Source organism: Mus caroli, unplaced genomic scaffold (assembly GCF_978045245.1).
Source record: "Mus caroli unplaced genomic scaffold, Mus_caroli_1 scaffold_9, whole genome shotgun sequence".
Taxonomy (NCBI): Eukaryota; Metazoa; Chordata; class Mammalia; order Rodentia; family Muridae; genus Mus; species Mus caroli.
The window spans coordinates 110,025,414-110,046,304 of record NW_028227264.1 but is presented as its reverse complement, the minus strand read 5'-3'; the positions used below and the strand labels follow the sequence as shown (position 1 = coordinate 110,046,304).

Sequence of the window (20,891 nt, the reverse complement as noted above, 5' to 3'; positions counted from 1 at the left end):
CCGAGAGCCAGCTTGGCTTACTGTCAAATTTGGCACTGTAAATCAATTTGGGGGTGTATGTATTCTGGTTCTATATTCTGGGTCTCCACAGAGGGTGTGGTGGCAAGGCCATAAGAATCTGTAGTGAACTCCTGGTCACTGAAGGACCTTGGGCTCACCTGTGTTCCTCAGCATTCGCCATTTCAGTAAACAAAGATTGTATTGTCCTTATTTATTTATTTATTTATTTTGGTCCTCCACATGGGAGATTCCATCATGGAGCCTCCACATGGGAAGCAGCTGAGGAAAGACTTCACAAATTACTAAGTGTGTTTCAACATAGGGACAGGAGTCGTCTTGAGAAGGCAGTATTTGTTGTTGTTGTTGTTGTGCCTGTGTGTGTGTGTATGATAAATGTGTATCATAGTTTATCATTGAGAGACCGTTGTAGTTGTCTGAATTCATATTTTGGGGAATGTTGTCGATGGACTCAATGGCAATGGGGATGCTATTTCGATTCCAGCGAGAGCTCTAACTTCAAGCACACACCTTGTGCTGTCCTTGGCCGGTGACGGAATCTTCTTCGAGAACATCAATTGTCTTATTGATTCTTTTGATGTCTAAGTGTGAGGGGAATGTGGATTAGTTTGCCTAGCAACTGCATGTACGTTCTTGGTTGTATTATTTTCTTTCTTCCATTTGCTAGACATTGGTAAAGGTTTTTTTGTTTGTTTGTTTGTTTTTGGCTGTGGTTTAAAATCAAGTGTTTTTCCCCCTCACGCAAAGACCCTGTCCTCTTTGTCTTTAACCTATGTATTTCTTTTCCTCTGACATAAACTTCACACATTTAAGGTTATAAAAGCCACTGGAAATAAAATCCAATCTCACAACTTATTCTAGAAATGTAGTATCTATGTAATAAGTAACAAGATAGCTACTGATGCCAAATTTTAAAGTTTTTTTTTTAATCTAGATGATGGATTCAAATAAAAGATATCTAATATGGAATTCTGGAGAGAAATTTTCTTACCTGAAATGCATCCTGGGATTTCTATAATATGCAGGCATAGATTGTTTTCATTATTTGTAAACCCTGGTGAATTTTAGTTTTTACACACACACACACACACACACACACACACACACACTTGTAAAGATGCTGCAGAACTTACAGTGCTTTATTCTCCATTCTGCAGTGCACTAGACACTGGCCAAGGTACTGGGGTTGAGTGGAGCAAAAAGAATGTAGTCTTGTTCTTGTGGATTTGGTGCCTAGCTGGTGAAATATGATGTGCAAAGATGATGAGTTCTAGGGATTTTATGGTCATCCATGGAGAGGATTAGTTAAAGAAAGAAAGTCTTTTAAGGGGAAAATGCAGGATGCCTGCTGCAGGGAGTGGCTTTGACTTAGAAAGGGTGGTGTTTGGATATGCACTGGCAGAAGGAAGCATATAGCAATGGGAAGGAGGTAGCTATACTTTCAAGCAAGACTCAATACGTTCCTTGACAGGTAGGCCTGTAGAGATTCACCTGTTTCTTATATCTGGCCACTTTTTCATGCATTCCAGTTTAATGGAACTAATTCTAATTTTAATTTTAGTGTTAAACTAATTAGTGTTAAACTAACACTAATTTTAATGTGTCCTGCACGGGTCAAGGTCTCCTCTACGTTGGATCTGTGATGCTAGGTACAAAAAGAACTATGCAATATCAAGGCTTTGTTGATTTTGTTTTTTTATTTGACACATAGGTATCTGTTAATTTCACCTTCATAGTTTAATCTCACCAACTGCAAAGCCCCCGGAATTGTAGAACGTGTATGTAGAGGATGCTTTTTTGCCAGATTCCATGCAGACCATTTACATATCCTAGTCTTCTTGAAGCATGCCTGCTCTGCTCAGTGCCAGAGGAAAGACAGAGTGTTGCTTTTAAGTGTCTCACTGCCGATGGGACCTATAATTTGCTTCTAAGTTTTTAGATAGGAAACTTTTGCCATTGTACCAACTGTGTTAAGGAGGGGTATATAAAGCAGAGGTGGGAGTGATAATTCTGTTGGTGGCTATGCATCAGGGAAGGAGGCCCAGAGAGATGCTAGCACTGAGTCATGAAGGATGAGTGGGAACCTGCCAGATGGCCACAGCAGTGGGGAGTGTTTCAGCATGTGCCTCTGCAAGCGCACAAAGACATAAGGGGATGTGAAAAGTTTGGGGACAATTAGTCCTCAGGAGGAAAGAATTTGTACAAAGTGTAGATTGGTATGGCTAGAAGGTTAGAAAGCCCACCAAGTGGGTCCATTCTAGATCAAAGAGCCCATACTTTATTCTGTAGATAACAGTCAACATTGAAGATAGTTAAACATGAATTGCATACATACACACATATATATGCACTAACATTTTTATATTTATGTATATGATAACTTTGTGAGTGCAAAGTGAAGACTGAAGACCCTTCCACCATAGTATACAAATTGTTCAATGAGGAAACAGTCCAATGTTCCTGCTGAGTCATGAGTTCACAATATGACCCATGTTGTAGGAATGTGAATTAATCTCTTTATAGTTTTGTCCTTCCATCTGCAAAGTGGGGTGATAGCAGTGACTGTCTTACAATTGGTGTAAGGATTATATGGGCTCTTATTACTTAGAGATAACGCACCATAATTTCTTACATAATTATGTATGCTAATTTCATTAAGAATAGCAACTCTATGTGTAGGAAGAAGTTGGTTAATATAGGAACTGAAAATGTCCTTTAAAAGGCAGTTGCAGCTTGCATCATTTTAAACTCATAGGAAAGATCATTTCTAAATATATTTGGAAATATTTTTTGTTTGTAGTCTTTAAACATTCTGTGTATGTGTGTCTGCATTGAGATAGGTGCACGTGGATGCAGATGCCCCCATAGGCCAGAATAAGATAGAAAATCTCTCGGAGCTGGAGTTACAGGCAACAGTTGTGAGCTGCCCAACATGGCTGCTGGAGACCAAACTCAGCTTCTCTGCAAGGGAATTATTTAACTGCTTAACTACGAAGCCATCTCTCTAACCCTATGTTTCTGTAAATCTAAAACTATCTTGTTACCTATCTGTGGGAAAACAATTAAAAAGTTAGTAGCTGTAGGAAAGCCAAATCAGGGCAGGAGACAAACACAACATGGGAGCCCGACTGGGGACAGCTGGATTTGAGGAACAATTTAGAAACCTTTCCTTTGTATACTTTTGTACGTCAATATGAGCAAAATTGTGAAAAGGTGATCTACAAAATGTAGGGTATATTTAATCTTTTTGACTTTCACTATCACGACCCATTTGGTATCTAGAGTAATGTCAGCTGAAGTCTGAGACATTCAAATAGTGTACAGGTGAGCTCTGAGTTCAGATGGCTTTTTACGGCTGAATAAGTACCAGTGAGCTTGTGGCTAGGCATAAAACTGCATGTTTTACTTGTCATCTTTTCAGATGCCATTTGAATTTCTAGTCAACAACAGCAAAACTTTCAGGATCCAGTGAAACACAGAACAGCTGGTTTCATCGGTTAAGATATATGTATTAATGAGTGAATGTGAATTATTTTACAATAAAAAAACCCCACTGTGTCCATTCCAAAATCGTGATAATCCTTGTATACCAAGTATATTATAGATACCACAAGGTGAAGAACGTTTTAGTAAAAGACCTTGTATTTTAGTAAAAATAACATGGTGTGTGTGCGTGTGTGCTCATGCCCATGGAGACCAAAGTGGAACTTGGGTAGTGTTTTTCAGGTGCCATTCACCTTTTAATTTTGGTAGGATCTCTCATTGGTCTGGAATTCATCAAGTAGACCAGGCTGCCCTAGGAATTGTTGCCTGTCTTTCCTTCCAGCAGTTAGACGGAGATTACAAATGTGTACCACCATGCTTTTTACTTTTTTAAATGGGCTCTGGGGATGTAAATCAGGTCCTTGTATTTGCATGAAGGGTGCTATACTAATGGAGTCATCTCTCAGCCCCATCTAATGTTTGTAAAGTGAGTGGTTTGATACTTCACAGATCTCTATAGTTTTTGTTAATAAATAATTGTTTTCTTTGCAGCTTTAAGAACACTGCGAATTTATTTTTTCTTGCCATGTCTCAGTTTTGTGAGAATGACTATCATATTTTTTTGGTGGGAGAAAGGTTTTACTCTTACTAACTTTCCAATTAATATTGTGACATTCTACTTTGTCCGATGAATCCAAGCCACGGGGCTTCTAATTGTTTGTGGTTTCTACTCTGCTCTTTCAAATGTGGTTACAAAGGAGAAGTCACACCCTAGCCCTTTGGATGCATTACCTTGAAAAACCAAGTGATGAGGAATTGTTATTCTTGTAGTCAGGTGACTTGCAGGTACCCAAGGACTGCTAAGCAGAGCGAAGTTTTTAATGATGAGTTGTTGCTGTTAATGAAAAGCTAGTGGGTGGTAAATTACATATTCAAGTCCTTGAAAATTAACCTCTTGCAAATGTTATTAGTTTCATTTTTTCCTTAGAGTTACAGTTTAATTTTTTTTGATAAAGCAGTTTATTGCTCTCTAGAAGGTATTTAAATCTGAAAACAGAAGTCACAATTTACTGGTGACCACCTTGTGGCGGCTTCTTTCATTTACATTCTGAGCCTCTTCTTAGAGGTGTTGTTAGGTGCCTAAGTTTGAAGGACAAGCTGGACCTGAGAATTAGTGAATTCCATGTATTAGAATGATGATCTTGTAGACAGGAAAAGGTTTCATTATATATCTTCTCTGCTTTCATTGTATTAGGATTTGTGCCATATGCCTGATGTTCTGACGTCTCCCTCCCTCCCTCCCTCTCTCTCTCTCTCTCTCTCTGTGTGTATCTCTCTCCCTCCCTCCCTTCTTCCCTCCCTCCCTTCCCCTCTCCCTCCTTCTCCTTCTCCTCCTCCTCCTCCTCCTCCTCCTCCTCCTCCTTCTTCTTCTTCTTCTTCTTCTTCTTCTTCTTCTTCTTCTTCTTCTTCTCTCTCTCTCTCTCTCTCTCTCTCTCTCTCTCTCTCTCTCCCTTGATAGAGCAAAAGAATACATTGAAATTCAGTGTCTATACAGCAGACAATATATTGACTGGGTTCTAATTCTTGAAACATGCAGTGTTTCATATCCCCCCCCCCACTGTCATACTCAGCGCAGTAACAACCCCATTTACATGATAATCTCCAAACAGGCTTGCGTCTCAGTTTGGACAGGTTTGGAACTCTAAATAACTGGCTTTTGTCTTGGTTTGGAACACTATGTAGGCAAATGACTTCAGGGTCAGAATTCTAGTACATGCAGCTTGTTCCTTGTGTGTGTAGCCACCTTAGTGAAAAGGGTTGTACTTCATGCGGAGACTGAGGCTTTGTCTGATTGAGGGAGGATAAAATGGGGCCAGGGAGGATTAACTTGGTCTTTCTAGAGGAAACAAACCACTGGTGTATGATAGGAAGAGGATTTGAAGGCCTCTAAATCAGTGGTTCCCAACCCATGGGTTGTGAGTCCTATAGTGTTGAATGGCCCTTTCACAGGGGCTGCATATCCTTTTATGATTCATAACAGTATCCAAATTACAAAGTAGCAATGAAAATAATTTTATGGTTGGGGGTTATTACAACACGAGGAACTGTATTAAAGGGTCATAGTATTAGGGAGTTTAAGAACCATTAATCTAGACCCTGAAATAGAGGGAAAAGATCGGCAGTTTAGTGATAATTGATTGGCTATGTACGAGGAGGTAAAATTACACAGTATTCTACCCGCCTGTCATTTTAAAGGTTAATGTGACTTTTAAACCAAACCCATTCACTATCTGTTCTAAGTGTTTCTTTGTTTTTCCTTTTCAAGAGCCCTACTGAACCAAGTTGCCATGATAGACAGCTGGGACAACGCAGGGCCGGGGGAAGGGGGTAAATTGCAATCGCCTATAGGCAGGATCAGACTGTCTCTCAGTGCTAATAAAGGAATCTGCTTGGCCTAAGGAATGAAAGTGCTCGAGTTCTATTCTATAAACTCTAGCTACAAACAATCCAAAGGAGCTTTTAAGGTACAAGAGATGTGTCAAATCATTTCCAGTTTCTACAAATTGGCTTAGGAAAAAAAATCACCAGTGGAACTATAAAGGAATACTGTCCTCAGAGTCATTTAATACGAATAAGGAATTCTTTCCTGTTTATCAGCTGTATTTGTATCTTCCCTTTGATATTTCTCTAAGTCTTATAGCATGTGATCAATTCAGATTAGAAAGCTACATACTACACGCATTTGTCATCAGTTCACAGGTAACTAAAGTGGGGCTAGGAGGATGGGTTAATGGTTTATTTAACTTCATGAAGGTGATTGCTGATAGTGTGGAATTCAAACCCAGAAGCACCGATCTCTAGACTTTGGAACTGCTACTCATGACTAAGAAATTCATTGTTGATCAAGAAAGGCTAGTATGGCCTCTCACTGCTAGGTATTCCCTTGTCTGTACAGTATTGGGAGGAGAAGTATGCATTTTAAAGTTAATGATAGTGTTCAGGAGTCCTTGGGAAAGGAGACAATGATTCACTTGTTCATTTAGTGAGTACTGAGTTCAAAGGAAGCACCCTTTCCCACCACCAGATGGATTGGATCGTCTCATCTTTAGAACAGGGTTCTGCCAAGTCAGTAGTGACTGCGGATTCTAGTTACCAAAGACAACGTCTCAATATATCACAAAGGGATAAAGCACAATTTGTTTTCTTATTCTTACTAGAATTGAGCATTGTGAATAATTTACCCATTGTCCTTAGAAACCGATGACTTAAAGTGTCCTCATGTGTGATGCTTTTCAGGTCCCAGAGTGAGCTAATAAAGCTGGATGTATTGTCACAGGTGTTAGTATTATACAAATAGTACTTTATTCTCTCCTTGAGTAAAGATGTTATTCCAAGTACAGCCATTGTTAATGGAAGTGTTGAAACGTGTCCTTCAATCAGTGCAAGCTCATTTGGTTAGAGTTCAATCATAAACCACTTTTAATCAGTTAATTATATGAGGTAGGGTAGATTTTTCTGCCGTATGAATGACTGGGGAGGGATAGTTCTGTAAGTGCATGTCCTTAGTAATCCCCATCTCTGGCACAACCGTCCTCAGAGGAAGCCACACTAGTAAGGTCTATGCTATTCATGCACGGAGCTGCTTCAACTTTTGCTCCTGCACTTTCACATGTGTGATTGGTGTTGGAAAGGTGGCTGAAAGCTTTATTGATTATATGTGTGTATGTGTTTGTGTGTGTGTGTGGGGTTGTGTGTGTGACAGAGAGAGACAGAGACACAGAGAGAGACAGAGAGAGAGAGAGAGAGACAGAAAGAGAGACACAGAGAGAGACAGAGAGACAGACACAGAGAGAGACAGACAGACTGATGGCTGGGCCTTGCATGGACTTTTGAAACATCAAAGTCCACTCCCAGTGACATTCCTCCTCCAACAAGGTCACATTTCCATCCCAAACAGTCCACCAACTGACAACCAAGCATTCAAACTCATGAGCCTATGGTGACCAATCTTACCCAAACCCCTGAAAAGATCTTTTGTCAGACACACAGACTCACGTATGGGCATATGTATGTGTGTGTATATATTACATCAATCTCTCTCTCTCTCTCTCTCTCTCTCTCTCTCTCTCTCTCTCTCTAAATGTCTCTCTCTCTGGTGTGTGTGTGTATGTGTGTGTGTTTTGAGGCTCAGGACTCAGGAGGGCCAGTTAGTGTTGGTGCTGTTACAAGCAGGGTAGTGTTGGAGCTAAGACAGAAATGCAGATAAATTTTTTCATAGGCTTTGGCGTTAAGCTAGCAAATTCAATAGTCATAATGTTACCAAGGTAAAATAATCTCTCCATCTTCCTTTTTACGATGCAGCCTGAGTTGCAAAGGAAATCATATCTCAGTTAGGCATCTATTATACTGAGCACATACAATGAGTATTTCTTAACATTACAAGAGTTGAGCATACCACTCCAGTCTGGAAGATAGGGTACAGTTCTCCCTAGCACTTTTTAAAATCACCATGTGTCTTGTTCTACTTTAATTTGTCTTTTGCCATTTGTTAAATTTTATGTGTGCATTAGAAATGTAGCAAAGGCTAACGTGTTTTTTTTTGTGTTACAATAGCGTGCAGCTGTGAACCAGAAAGTAGACAGTACTTGGAGTACACAGATCAAGGGCTTTGTATATTAATTCTTTTCTCTCTGCATTTGGATCTCCTCTGCAGGGTGCTGGTTGGCTGTCAGAATGCTGTTGCATTGACTTTTCCTGGGGAGCTGCTTATAAACACATATTTATCTCATACAGGTTACCTGTGCTAACTCAAAGAAATGATTTCATGGAAATCTGCCTTAGTGAACCAATTGGGGTTAATTGAAGTTACTCACAAGAGTACGGGCAGCTTAGAGTGGCGTTATCCATTGAAGACGAATCTGTATCCACCAGAAATGGTTATCTGATTATGTATTCGTGGGAGCAGAGAGGTCTCATTTATCTGCTGCATCTCCTCCTGAGCTACACCAGTTCACCCAGGAGCCTATTGTGCAGGGCTGCAGCAACTCCTCATGCCTATATTTCCCCTGCCTGGTAGGATGCCCCTAAACCTCCTGTGTAGTTAAACTTAGCTGGTCTGGTTTTAGAAGAGCAGTGACCATGTAATGCTCAGAAGACAGTAATCTGCATCATGTGACTGCTATACTAAGGTTTTAGCTGGGTCAGCAGCTGTGTGGTTATGCCTCGTCTCATCCTGAATGAGATCTAACTTAACACCATCTAGCAATCCCCAAATGTAGTCAACAAGAAAACCTGTTGAGATGTTAATAGCGGGATGGAACTTGGCTCCCATCTTCCCTAGCTTTGGCATTGGACATCTTTCATGCAACACATATGATGTCATCTTCAGGGCTGTCCTGGCAGGTCAGAAGTGTCTGTCATAAAGAGTTGTCTGGGAATACTTACAATACTCCCAAAGATGGAAGAAGGCAGACAATGCATACCCAGAGTTCCTCAGACTTTTTGTTGGGAAGGCTTGAATTGCCTTTCTCACATTTTATGCTAAAAATGATGGCAAACTTTATATTGAATTTCATATTATTTTCAAGTGGCTGCATATGTCATTGAAGGATGAAACTGAAAAATCTGGAAATTCTTGTGTTCTTTGAATTATCTCTGGAAAATCATTAGAATTTTGCCTTTTAGATTCAGATTTGTAATTCAGTGGAGAAAAAAAGATAGTTTCATATTTCAAAGGATCCTACAGACAAGTAGGATTACTCTACTTCATTAATATATAAAGCAAAGAATCAGTTTTATAACAAAAGGGGAAAATATCTAAGGATTTTTTTAACCCCAAAGTGCTATTAATGATGGAATTCTTCCCACTGTGGCAGAAACAAACAGAAACCAAAGCAAGGAATTGAGTATACCATGTTCTAGTTCATAAGAGAAAGATGTTGTATGATAGGAAGTGTCTTGGGAAACCTTCCTAGCACAGGCTGAACTGCATATGCACATGGCCCACAGGCGGTGCCCAGACATCTAGGCTGGTTGAGTATATGATGTATTTTCACCGTGGATATGATTTTGTAGACTGTCCTGGACATCAGGGCCATTTGACCTTTAGGAGAAATGAAATAATCATTTTAACAGTTTTCATGTCATCTTCCTTCAGTAGGCTCCACATGTAAAACAAATAGAAATGCCATCTGAAGCATTGATTGGGCAGGATTCATTTTTCTGATCATTCAGTGCATCCATGACTCAGGGATGCTGTGTTAGTAAAATCTGAGGCAAGGTTTGAAAATGTTGGTATTTTGAGCTCATGCCAAATCTCCAGGTCTAGAAAGTTGCAAATCCCAGCAGACGGGAAGGGATGAAATCGGACAGAACTGGGCATCCTTTGGGCTTGACATTGTGTGTCATTGCTTCTTAACTCAAAGTTCACAGTCCTTAGACTTGAGAATCCTTACACTGAGGATGAGCTTGGGATGGACGCTGCTTTTCTTTTGTCCTTTCCAGGGACTCCTGGTCAAAACCCTCGAAGCTGAAGAATTGTAATTTAGGTGTGAGACATAGACACTGGTTTTACAAGAAATTTCTCCAGTTCAAAATTCTTGTGCATCGCTATAGTAAAGAACTATTTCCCAACTCTACATAATCACCAGGGCAGACATGCTGGTGTTGAGACCCTGTTGCATAAGCTATACCAATATGGTAATTCTCAGAATTGCTGACTGTGTGCAAAGGCACTAACAGCTGACTTGCCTCTTGAGCTCCCAGTGTGATGATTAGTGGATCTACCATAGGATTCTCCCCTGTACTCTTTTCATTTATTTATTTTTTTTCAGATTAATATGTGTGTGGACACATATGGTACACTTGCTATAGCACATGTTTGACAAGAGACAATGTTTGGGAACTCTCTTCTTCCTGCTTGTTAATGCCTTCACTCTCCTTTTTCTGCTGCATTGCACCCACACCCTCCTGGGTAGCTAGCTTTGAGCTTCCACCAGTTGACTCTCCTGCTTCTACCTCCTATTGGGGGGATTACAGTGCAAGACACTGCATTCAGCTTTTTTTTTTTTTTTTTTTTGGTGTGAGAAATAGACACCGAGTTTCAGGGATTAAACTTAGGCTGTCAAGCTTGTGGTGAAACACTTTCGTCTGCTTATGGTAGTTTTCTGTATTCTTAACCATTCCTGCTCGTAATTGTAGGAGTCCTATCCATCTTCTTGCACACACTCCCCTCTGTTTCTTCCTAATTTAGAACCATCTCTTCTCTACACAGGTTGCATGTAGGCAGCAGGAACCTACACTCTTACAGAAGTAGCATAAACCCAATACTCCTCCCTTGTTAGTGATGTAGCTCAGAGCCAAAACATAGCACAATATTCCATGCATACTGGGGAAGGAGTAAGGAGAGAGCACTTTTATAATCCCTCATGTGTTTCTATGTTATTGGCATTTGAACTTTTGTGTTTGTAGTCTTGACCTGGGCTACATGGGATGACCTTATTATGGTATGGCTCAGGACTTGAAGACCTGACCCGAGGCAAGTAGACTTTTTTTTGATGATTTCTTTTTGAAGTTCTACAGTTTTCCTTGGCTTTGAGGTATAAGTCAGTCTTGGGCTAATGATACTGCCATTTAGGCTTGCTCCTCTTCAGAATCCAGCTGCTTCTAGGTGGATAGCACCTCTCTTTCCGGTTCATTGACTTACCTGCTCCATTTCAGGTTTGCTCATCTGAAATGAAAGGTTAGAGGCCGGACTCATCTCCAGCTGTTTGCTATGCAGCAGGAGGCGCACAGATCCTGCAGGCAAGACATATCCGCTACAGCCAGTGACTGAGTATGGTAGGAGTTGCTATTCCCTCAGAGGTAATCCATTAGCCACCAGCTTCCCAATGCCAACTGTGTGCCAAATTTTCACTTAATATCAGCAATAAGGTACATCATTAGCATCCCGTTGCTTTTGTAACAAATTACTACCTATAGTGGTTTAAAGCCACAAAAAAAAAAAATCATTGTTGAATAGTTTAGAGGTCAAAATCCTGAAGCTGTCATGTCAGGAAGGCTGCCTGCCTTCTGGAGAACCAGGACATTTCTCTTCACAGGTATTCTTCTTTCTGGAGGCTACCTACTTTCCTTGGCACATGGTTCCTTTTTCTATTTTTAAATGATTCAGCGTCATCCCCAGTTGTCTCTCTCTCTTGCCTCTGATTGGTCTCTATATCCTCTTCTATGTGGTTTTTATATTTTAAGGGGATACGAGTGATTACCATGTGTCTACCTGGATAACCTTATATTAAGATATGTCACTTAGCTTCTTCTGCAAAGTCCTTGTTGACATGAAAGGTCACATGTTCCAGATACTAGGATGTACACTCCTTTTTTTGGGGGGGGGGTGTCCCATCATTTTGTCTACCCAGATGGTAGCAACTACCAGTGCCAGAATGACAGTAACCATATACAGAACCTTGATACAATGTATCCTGTTTCCCCTCTACTGCAGGTAGCTTGATACTTTTCATCATCTTTACAACTCTAAGTAGGTGGTATTCAGCTTAGCAGCTGAAGGCTCTGTGTCTCACAGGGGTTAAACAACCTGACTAAAACGATGTCATTATTCAGCTGCAGACAAGATTGAAATCCAAGCTGTGTGCTGCGGATTCCCATTCTTGACCCCACTCCACAGTCCCTTAGGGATTAGCTCTGTAGTGCAGGCCAGCTTACATGAAAGAAGTTCTTCCTCCCATTTGCACAGTGTCTGAGAGGGATCAGCAGGATTCCAACAGGATGCTTTTTGACTCAGAGCTGCAGTCATAGATGCTGTTCTCTCTGTGCGCACTGTCCATGCATCTCTCCCCAAGGGTTTGCTTGTAAGGACTGTTTTCTGAGATCTTTGTTTTGTTTCAGACGATTAGGTTGTGCTTACTGTTGAAGTGGGCTGGAGAAGGAAGTATCTTTGGTGATGATTACACAGCTCCGGGGCTCAATAGGTGAAGGCCTTTAGCCTGGAGCCTCTCTGCTCTCTTGTCTTATGAAAGCTGCTTTGCCCACTCAAGTGGAGTTTACTCTTGGCGTGGCTTATTGTACCTGGACTTGACTACTCGCTGCCTGATATGGATGAGAGACACTGAGTAGTGCTGCATTTTAAACACAGACCCTGGGATGGGGAAAGCTCCTGCTTTATGGAACCAGCTACAATTTAGTTACCATAACAACTTGGTAATACTCATTCTGTCTGCTTTACTGCTGGAAAGAGTGATATAAAGCCACCGTTCAGGCTAGCTGAAATGGGCTCTCACTGTATTCTTGTCAGGCATATTGATAAATAGCTGTGTTCCACCATACACATTTCAAAGTCATCACATTGTTTAATGCTGCTGACCTTCCCCTCATCTGTAGCTTGTATAAAGAGAAGCTGCTGGGCTAACAGTTGCTACTGTGATGTTTGTTCATGGGTGTTTCATCTCTAGCTTGTGTGACTGTGTTTAAGACAGTGGCAAAGAATGCAGATGATTAAATCCATATTCTTGGAGGAGAATATCATAGCATTATAATATATTTCAATAATCTACATCCCTTAAATAGCCTTTGAAATAACATTAATTAATCCTATGCAGTGTATCTGACATATCCTGGAAAGGTGAGACTAACACATGGAAGTGGGAATTCTTCTTGTTCAACATTTTGTATGGTATCCATCAACAGCACAATGCTTCCTTGATAATAAATAGCCTTTAGAAGAATTTAAATTTTATGTGTGGGGCATAGCGAGCTGGAGAGAATATGAACAAAATCCTCAATCTTTTTTTTTTTGATTTTTAATATTTTTATTACATATTTTCCTCAATTACATTTCCAATGCTATCCCAAAAGTCCCCCATAGCGCCCCCCACTTCCCTACCCACCCATTCCCATTCTTTTGGCCCTGGCATTCCCCTATATTGGGGCATATAAAGTTTGCAAGTCCAATGGGCCTCTCTTTCCATTGATGGCCGACTAGGCCATCTTTCGATACATATGCAGCTAGAGACAAGAGCTCCGGGGTTCTGGTTAGTACATCATGTTGTTCCAACAATAGGGTTGCAGATCCCTTTAGCTCCTTGGGTACTTTCTCTAGCTTCTCCATTGGGAGCCCTGTGATACATCTAATAGCTGACTGTGAACATCCACTCCTGTGTTTGCTAGGCCCCGGCATCGTCTCACAAGAGACAGCTATATTTGGGTCCTTTCAGCAAAATCTTGCTAGTGTATGCAATGGTGTCAGCGTTTAGAAGCTGATTATGGGACGGATCCCTGGATACAGCAGTCTCTAAATGGTCCATCCTTTCATCACAGCTACGAACTTTGTCTCTGTAACTCCTTCCCTGGGTGTTTTGTTCCCAATTCTAAGAAGGTGCACAGTGTCCACACTTTGGTCTTCATTCTTCTTGAGTTTCATGCGTTTATCAAATTGTATCTTATATCTTGGGTATCCTAAGTTTTGGGCTAATATCCACTTATCAGTGAATACATATTGTGTGAGTTCTTTTGTGATTGTGTTACTTCACTCAAGATGATGCCCTCCAGGTCCATAGCGAGCTGGAGAGAATATGAACAAAATCCTCAATCTTGATTTTGCTTTATATTTTAGTAGCCAGAAGAATGTTCCTTCTATTTCAGGAGGAATAGTTGATTTTTTGGGGGGGAGTTGTTTAAAAACTAAGAGACTTTGATGATGATCCAATGTTTATTCCCCTTTGTGAGGTATAGACTAGTGTCTTGTGTTCCAAGGCTCTGAAATCTAGCAGTGGAGAAAACAGTTGATTCTCCCCCCCACCCCGCCCCTGCCTCTTCCTCTGCTTTGGGAGATGGGGCCCCTGATCCATGTGAGCATCTGTGACTCTCTCATGGATACAATGGGAAATTATTTTCCCCAATACATTGGGAAGTTATGCTTTAGAGCACTAATCATGAAGTGGAAACCAAAGCTAGATCTTCCTGTTCCATGTAACACACTTGGCAGTAGGCAGCGACTCAGCTAAAGGGGCTGATTCAAGGCTTTGCTCTTTAGTATGTCCTGCTATGCTGTCTCTACCATCTTCCCTGCATCTTATAAATGGCATTTCTTGTGGTATGTGTCACCCAGGATTCCATGCATGCATTTCTTCAAGCAGTTTGCACAGTGTTGTAAACATCCCCTCCTCTATGTATGTGAGGGCAATTCTGAGGGAGAATACCACATCTCTGGAGATGCCTTAAGGGGAGAAGTGACCATCACTTTCAAGGGATGACTAGACAGCAGCCTACCAGTAGTAACTGTATATACACACTGCAAGGTATGTTTTATTTTTGCCATAGTTCATTTAAGAACATTGAAGTAATTATAAAGGGACTCTGGGCATTTTAGACATACTGCAGAACATATTGACATAAGCAGGTTACTCATCTTAAAATTATAAAATTATATCTGAAGAAACAAGTGACTTGGTAATGTTACTAAGGAAAGAACCTAGCTGAAGAAACTGGTCCCCTGGTTCCCTAAGAAGGTCATTGTTTGTCTCACTATATATAAAACCTTTAAAAATAAATTGAAGTCTCCACTGGACTAGGTCATGTAGAGGCCTGATGACCCAGAGAAGGGGGATTCTAGAGGGGTGAGGTATGAGTGGGTAGGGGAGTATTCTCTTAGAGGTGAAGGGGAGGGAGATGAGGTGGAATGTTCATGGAGGGGGAACCAGGAAGGGGGACAAAATTTGAAATGTAACTAAATAAAATAATTAATGAAATATTTAAATAAATAAAATAAATTGAAGCAATGGTATTTGGGCAAGGACCATTACACCCTGTTTGATCACTTGATGAAATCATTTCTTTTACAGCAAGGGTGAAAAATTGGTCTCCATTCTTGTTTGCCCTCTATTGCATTGGCATTATTATTAATTATTGTTGTTGTTATTTTTGTTACGATGATGATGGTGATGAGACTTTCTTCATGAGGAATTGACTACTTCACAATGATTCCTGCATATATCTTTATTCAAGCTATTATTTGGTATTTAGTTGTTTTTTTCTTTTTTCCCAATCCAGAAGAGCAGACAGACAGCACATCTGAGTAACTGAGTAGGCAGAACCCAAGCCTTTCAGGACTCTTAGGCACTCTGAGACTTAGTCCTGGCTGGGCTGGCTTTCTGAGTATTTGACCACAACCCCATGAGTGCTAGTGGTCAGTCTATGTATGTGATTTAGCTGACTCAGGGGCTTTTCTAACTCAGAACAGTGTCTCTGCTCTGTGTTGTCTACTCGTTGCTGTTATTTGTGTAAGGATGTCACTGAATCATGTATTGTTAATCTTTTGTAAAGATTCTGCATGTCCCATCTGTTAGAAATTTATGCTTCTCTTCTCCTTTTAATATTTTCTACATAGACTGACATTTTGGAAAAATATTGTAGCATGTACCATTCTGGTTAGAAAAAATATATAATCTTAAGAAAAGAAGTTGGATGCAAATGGACCCTTCTATCTTGTTTGCCAAAAGAATTATATGCTAGGGCAACTTGATAACAGGACCCTCAATTATAAACTTTAATTTAAATATTTCAAATAATTTTCTTCCTTGCCCATACAAAATTAGACCTAGTGGGAAATGAACAGATAGTAGTCCAAAATGCTATAACGTGTTTTGAAATACTTGGGTATTATGTTTAGGGCGAAAAATAAAAACCCAGCAACTCATATGTATGACAACCGAAGTACTGATTTTGTTTATTTTCAATGAACATAATAACTAGTTTCTTATGCGTATGTAACTTCTAAGAAGGAACTAAAAAGAGCTAGAGAAAGTAGAATATATATAAGACATATTTATCCAATGAAAATACATTTCCTGGTACACAGAACTCAGCTATTTCTTTTAGGAAGGAAATCACATAAAGGCATCTTTAAAAGTCCTTCTTTGCTTCAGAAATTTAACAGTTTTGCACATTTTTTTTTCTTGTAGGTGCCATTATCGCTGTTATGTAGTCCCTGCATGATGTGGTTAAAAAAAATAAGTGTTTATGATGATTAAAATAAGAAAGGAAAAGAAATATAAAATTTGCCTTTTAGAAAATTACCACCCAAGGCTGTGGGCAGACAAAGAAATCATCTATGTTGCTCTGGTAAAGCTATAAAAATGAGGCATGTTGTGGGCACAAACCGGATCAGAGCCTAACGAGAGTCAGTTATAATAAACGCAGGGAGAGATGGTTTGCCTATGTCATTGCATGAGCCTTTTCTTTATTCTGTCTGGCGCTGGACTGAGGTCATTTTGTTGGCATCACCTGATCTTCGGTTAGTAATACGTGTTAGCTTCTCTTTTGTTGTAAACTCTGTGTCGTGGGAGGCTTTGAGGTATGTAAAGACCATATTCTGGGTTCACATGAGGCATGAAGAAACAAAGCAGCTTGGCCTAGGTAGGTTGCTAAAGTACGTTGGGAGGATCTATGACAAACATAGAGCAGTTTGTGAGATGAAACCTCCACTAAATCAGGAAGAACAGACAGGGACCCATCATCTCATGGCTATGTCCTCTGCTCAGAATTTTAGGAGCTACCTCACTAGAGAGAAAGTACAAATTTAGTCCAGTGTAAGGACTGAGACTTTAGCCTTGTGAAAGCTGAGTTAGAAGAAGGTTGCTACTTGGGAGAGTAGGCTTCATCTCTACAATGAATCGTTTCTGCGTATACAAGTTCTGATATTTGTATATACATAGATGTTCATTTATTAGGGACACAGTGGCCACCTTTCTTACATGGGGCAGTAATATTGAAATACTTTGTGGTTACAGAGACCTCACCTAGTGACTTGATCTGGAACATGTTTTAAGTGAACACTGATGTCACTCAAATCTGTCCATTTTTATGACAATAAGTGGCAAAAGTCCCAACTGTTAGTTCACATTTGATTATTTGTCTAGGATATTTTTAAAGTGAGAGTTTCCTTTTTTCTGTGTACCATTGGAGTTACGTTTAACCTCTGTTTCAGACAGCATTGCTACTTTAAAATTTATAATATCAGGCAATGATAGCTCCCAGATTTCTCAGAGCACAGTTATTGATAGGATATACTTAGTATGGAGTGGGTTGAGAACTCTGTGCACATTTGTGCTTTTATGCCATTTCTTTCCATGCCACAGTCCAATCTCAACGATTGTCCTGAGCTGGGTTTGTTTCAGGAATGCTGAAGAACCATTCACTGACCAATTCATCAAAGGAGCGTTGGCCTAGGATTCAGCTGCTGAGAGTGGGTGATGTCAGTCTTCCCCTCTAACAAGTTCTCTGGTAGGCTTCTCAGTCCTAAGAGGTCAGCCCCAAACACAAGAGTAACACTAAATAGGTTCTTTTTAACAGCTTGTAGCTTTAAAAGCTCATAAAACACAACTGTGGATTCTGAAGTTGGAAAAGCACACATGTGCAGATTTCCTGTGAGTGGTTTTCTCTTAGGGGACAGTAAAGCTAAAGATGATAGAAAATGAACCTCTGGTATGAAGGATGCTCTGTAAGGGTTTTCCCAAGGTTAGTGTGGAAGTTCATGTGCCTCAGCATCATCGGAGTATTTCTAACCCGAGGCTGAGTTAATTTCCACTGGAGGCATGGATACTTAGTCTTCATGTTTGGACTTGGATTTGTGAGAAGGTATTAGCTGAACTGCTTTTAAGTATCATTTTTTTTCCTTTGACCCCAATAAGCAAATTGCCCCATATCTTAAAAATCTTTGTAATCAGGATGTGTTTACTTTTTGAGACAGGAGTTGTCTGCATAGCCCTAGCTGTGCTGGAACTCACTCTGTACAGTAGACCAGGCTGATCTTGAATTCAGAGATCTGCCTGCCTCTGCCTCCTGAGGGATGGGATTAAAGACATGCACCACCCAGCAGGTTGTGTTTAATTTTTTAAAGGCAGTATTTTTTAAATTAATTTTTGAGAATTTTATACATGCATACAGAGTATTTGAATCATATTCACTCTTGATTCCACCCTCTAGGTCCAGGATATATTTTGTAACCTGTGATGCCTTTTGGCTATTTGACATTTCTTTTTAATCCTCTTCCCTCCTTTGTGTTTACTTAACACTTTTTTTTTTTTACTTTTTTTTTTTTATAACATAACTTATTTACAACTACTGGCATTGAATATTAAATGAAGTATAGTAAAAATTTTCATGATGCTGAAAATTTATCTTATGATAATTTAAAAATTCTATTTGGGCTTCTGTAATTGTGTATTCTCTAATACACACTCAATCCTTGAACTGTACCTCCATTTTCCCCCATCATAACTGGCACACATTAATGACAAATGAATTGAATGACGCTGTCAGTGCCTATGAGGTATTTGGGGTCCCCAGAATGATGCCCGGCTCAGAATAACCCGGGAAGCACTCACAGAATTGGACTCTGGTACTAGAGAGATGCTCAGAGCTTCCTGTGTGACTAGAACGTCAGAGTCTGGATCCTTAGCGTTCATGTAACTGTCTACCTGTAAGTCTAGTGCTAAGGATGCGGACACAAGGGATCCCCAGAATGAGCTGGCTGGAGTAACTGTCTACCTGTAAGTCTAGTGCTGAGGATGCGGACACAAGGGATCCCCAGAATGAGCTGATTGGAGTAACTGTCTACCTGTAAGTCTAGTGCTGAGGATGCGGACACAAGGGATCCCCAGAATAAGCTGGTTGGAGTAACTGTCTACCTGTAAGTCTAGTGCTGAGGATGCGGACACAAGGGATCCCCAGAATAAGCTGGCTGGATAGCGTAGCTGAATCAACAAGTTATGGTTCACGTGAGACATCCTGCCTCAAAAATCACAGTAGAATGTGATGAAGAAATCACTGCAAATTATAGGTAGGCGTCAATCCTTAACCCACATGTATGTGGGGTCAGGGGATTTGAACTTCAATACTGTTGTTTAGATAGCAATCACTTATACCATGAGCCATCTCTCTAGCCCCAGATGAATATTTTGAATGGTTTCAGTTTTTCTTAATAGTTGAAGTGTTTTATAGTGGGTTTAATGTAACACTGCAGTATAAGCTCAGGAGAGCACCAGCTTTGGCCAGTCTATTGATATAGGCCTATAACATACAAAAATATCATTCACATAGAAGGTCTTTGCTAAATTCCAAATAAATTGATTTGAATACATCCTACCTTCCAGGAAAGAGTAAAAATGTCAGTTTTTTTTTTTAATCTTCTGATTTGGCATGTAGCTTGCATGTTGCACTTTAATCTCCAAGTAGCACAAAGTTAGAGGTTTGGAAGGGAATTTGAAATGATCTAGTTCAGCTTTCCTACCTAGAGCCATTGTGGAAGTATCGTGTACATGGGAATAAGGAAAAGATTTGGTTTTGAAGTTGTCACAGGAAGTGCATGATGGTAACATCAGTGAGGAAGACATACTCCATACATGCTTCCCCTTAGCCTGTTGCTTAGGCCTCTGTTTACAAACAGCTATGGACAATTCTATTACAGTGATCTGTGATGTTAGCTGAGGGGGCACAGAAATGGCTTGTTGATTTGAGAGACCTGGAACCAATTCTTCTGTTGTATTTGCTCAGTCCGTTTCTGTTTCATCTTGTCTGCCAGGGGAAAATAGCCTTGAGATTAGGAGCAGGAAAGGGAAATGAGGTATTTAAACTGCATTTGGTGCCATAGCGAAGGTTCAGAGCGTTTTCTTGGTTCATTTACTGAGCTCCGTTTGATTAAAGCCATATTTTTGGAAGGAAGGATGTAAATACTAGTTACTTAACTTTTGCTGTAGATGCGTTAGCATTGCAGCAAGTAACTGGGTTGCTAATTTATCCTAGAGAATGCCTAGTTACATTCATTGCCATCAAGAATATATATGTGTCAATATATCAAGGATACACACACACACACACAAATGCCTCCTCAGTGAACATTACAGATCACTGTAATATAATTGTCCATAGCACCTTTGTAAACAGAAGCTTAAGCAACAGGCTAAGGGGGAAGCCCTTATGGGTCATGTCTTTCTCACTGATGTCACCATCATGTAATTCCTGTGACAACTTCTAAACCAAGTATTTTACTTATTGCTATATACATATATATACATATATATATATATATATCATATTCCAAAGGTATATATGTATATATATATCGCATATAGAGGAAGTATATACATACATTTATATTTATATTTCTTTTTTCTTGAATTGAGTTGATTGCCTCAGGTTTGACAAGCACAGGTCTTACCTACTTTTCACAGGCTATGTTATTACCCTTCTGCTATCTTTAGATTGATAATTTCTTTTGTTATAAGCAATTTTAAAACTCTGGATGACATGAACCCAGAACTTGAGCATACAAAATGGCTGCAATCCTAGATACCTTTTCTCAAAATAAGTGATGCGTGAAT

General features: G+C 40.0%; 1 protein-coding gene across 2 annotated transcripts in view; it reads left to right on the top strand.

Annotated features, from left to right (window-relative positions):
* Positions 1-20,891, top strand: part of Nav3 (neuron navigator 3) — a 751,750-nt gene that overhangs the window by 13,386 nt on the left and 717,473 nt on the right. The gene's annotated exons all lie outside the window — the stretch shown is intronic.